The following is a 2,721-nucleotide window of genomic DNA, read 5'->3' on the forward strand; positions in this document are numbered from 1 at the left end:
CGCCGCCGCCGCCTGGAAAAATGCAGTGTGCCATTTTACACCCGCCTTTGAAACACACAGGACCAAAGTCTAGCGCTGGTTTTCGGTGACACTGCAAAACTACGGCTCGCTCCGCGCACCCCCCCCCCCGCCCCATCCCTCCCCTCAACGAGAGCAGCCGCCTCTTGCGAATTAATAAAGACGGACAGCCGGAGAAAATCATTCCGAGACTTTGGCGTTTTCCCGGCTCCCCCCGCCCGACCCCGGAGCAAGTTTCTGCCGAGAAGCGCATCCATCCCTCGGCCTCCCCCCGCCGCCCGCACCCCGGCCCCGCCGCCGTTAGCAACCTCGCAGCATCTAAAAAAGCCAGTCATGCCTGAAACAAAATCCACGATTCCTGGAAAGTGGGGAGGCTCGGATCCCCGCAAAGGCTCCCTTTACTTACGAATATAAATACCTACCTTATGAAAGAACTAAATTAACACTAAATTCAACAGATACATCCGTTACGGCAGGAATAGTTTTTCCATAAATACTGTTTTAAAAACCCCTCCTTATACTGACTGACAGAATTCTACCATGCTGCCCACAAACAAAATGGCTGTGGCACCGAGTTTTTTGGTTCCTCCCACTGTGCCTCCCCCTGGCCTCCAGGAAGTGGTAGAAATCCAAAATAAAATCCGCACGAAAAGTAACAATGCCGCGGCTAAACTCCGCAGGGCACCGCCAGACAGCGCGGGTAGTAACGCGGATTTACCAACGTTGGACTTTCGCGAGGATTTTTATTGTTTTTAAAAGGGCATCGAGCACTGGGAATTTACATCACTGTGTAATTTGAACTTCCTGCTTTACATATTTATAAGGTCTTTCACCTATCTTGTCAGGCTTTCAAATTAAGTGGGTTGGGAAATTTGATGCTGTGGCTCTAGTTTGGGCGCTGAGTCAGGTAGTCCCTCTGTAGCTCCGCCGGGAAAAGACGGGCAAATTCTAACGCTTTCGGTGCTCGGTGCGAGATAAAATTACCCCCCTGACATATTACGGCCTCGTAAGTGAGCGTGTGGGCGCCGAGAAGACACTGGAAGGAGGATTCTCAGCCGTAACTGAAACTTAGGCCTCTCGCACAGAAATACACGTTTTGTAACATTCATCTTTTTGCGTTTGTGGTTCACCGTAGTCTGCCTGAATTACGATCTCTGTGGAAATAATCGCAGATTTTCTCTTGTTATGACCCTGTGTAGTGTTGCAGCCCTTTAACTTTTCTGAGATTCCTCTTGAAATGAAAATAAATAGGAAAATATGGCATGTTTAAATTAGAGATGATCATAAAAATGTCAATATGTGGTCCTCTATCTGAGCCACCGATCTTGCCAGGCAGTAGCACAGCTCCTCTCGCACGCTGCCTCCCGGGCTCTGTAGGGCCTGATTCATTTCCCAGGAGAGCCCTTTTACTGCCTTTAGTAGGAGTTACAATGGAGACAGGCTGTCAGACCTGCTGAGCCTGATCCAGCACTGTATTAAAAGACTTGAATTAATATTTCCATCCACTGCCATTCTAAACCTTTTTCAGAAGCACTGAAAAAACAGCAAAATTGGTAATTTCCCTCCCCCCCCAAACCACCTCATATTTCTAGGTCTCAGATTTAAAAAAAACCCAACAAACCTGCAAAGAACTTGGAGCAAATTTTGCCATTATTATTATTTATTTGTATTATCATGCTATCTAGCAGCCTTAATCCTGGACTATGATTACAATGATATACCGTATAGAAATATAGGACAAAAAGATAATTCCTGCCCTGAAGAGCTCAAAAGTATAAGACAAAAGACAGCAGATGGCTACAGACAGATGAGGGAAACAATGAGACTGTATTGATCAACCGCGAAGGCACAGTTTGCAACACACCACCAGCCTAACTCTTGTTTCTGTGTATACATCATGGCGAAGAAGACATAAGGTGGGATTTGATGAAGACAATTAATTGGGCTTGGGGCTGCTGAAAGAAGACTTCTCCAACAAGAAGGACAGCATGGAAGAAAGCACAAAGATGTTTAGTTGAAAAAGCAGCAGATGAACTACAGAAGTCTAATCAAATCGGCATTAATTTTTTTGGAATGACAGAAAACAGATAAGGGGGGAAGCAGGCTATGAGAGTGTTGAAAATACACATGCAAAGCTTATGTTTGATGTAGGAGGGGCAATGAAAAGATCCAAAAGGCATGGTGACATGGAAAAATCATAAGCCAGGCCTGCTAGCAATTAACAAGTCCTAGAAAAAAAAGATATACGTTAGTTCAAATTATATGGGCCTGAAGAGATGTAGCATGCTTTTTATAAGATTTAAAGTGTTATTCTTAACCATTAGTTTGAGGACTATGTGTTGACTATCTGAACCTCCCTCCTAACTTGTATTTAGTGAATTCGTAAGTACTACTCCGGTGGTAGTGTTTATTATATGAACACCTGCTTACTAAAGGGTCACCTCAAACTTGTCAATACAAGTAGATAAGCAGGCAGGAGGGTTGGGACCAAAATAACCATGCACACTGGGAAGGCTCCTTCTCCTATCACCTGTTTTTTGAGAAGCCTTCATCTCCCTGCAGTGTCCAACAGATTAAATGTTCATCACTATCCACCTTAAACTAGCACAGGTCTGACAGAGCCCTCACCTGAATGTAACCTGAAGGGGCAGAAAGGGCCATGCAGGTCGCTTCCAGGGCATAGCTACATCCAGGAGAGCAAAC

At 45.2% G+C, this 2,721-nt stretch overlaps 1 protein-coding gene across 1 annotated transcript in view; it reads right to left on the reverse strand.

The window, feature by feature from the left end:
* EPC1 (enhancer of polycomb homolog 1 (Drosophila)) overlaps positions 1-584 on the reverse strand; it is a 71,163-nt gene extending 70,579 nt beyond the window's left edge. Inside the window, exon 1 of the mRNA XM_010585230.1 lies at positions 441-584. The gene's annotated coding sequence lies outside the window, so the exon portion shown is untranslated. The remainder of the gene's footprint in view (positions 1-440) is intronic.
* Between the last annotated feature and the right edge of the window lie 2,137 nt (positions 585-2,721).

The sequence above is a fragment of the Haliaeetus leucocephalus genome, unplaced genomic scaffold (genome assembly GCF_000737465.1).
Source record: "Haliaeetus leucocephalus isolate CR32 unplaced genomic scaffold, Haliaeetus_leucocephalus-4.0 Scaffold0, whole genome shotgun sequence".
Lineage (NCBI taxonomy): Eukaryota > Metazoa > Chordata > Aves > Accipitriformes > Accipitridae > Haliaeetus > Haliaeetus leucocephalus.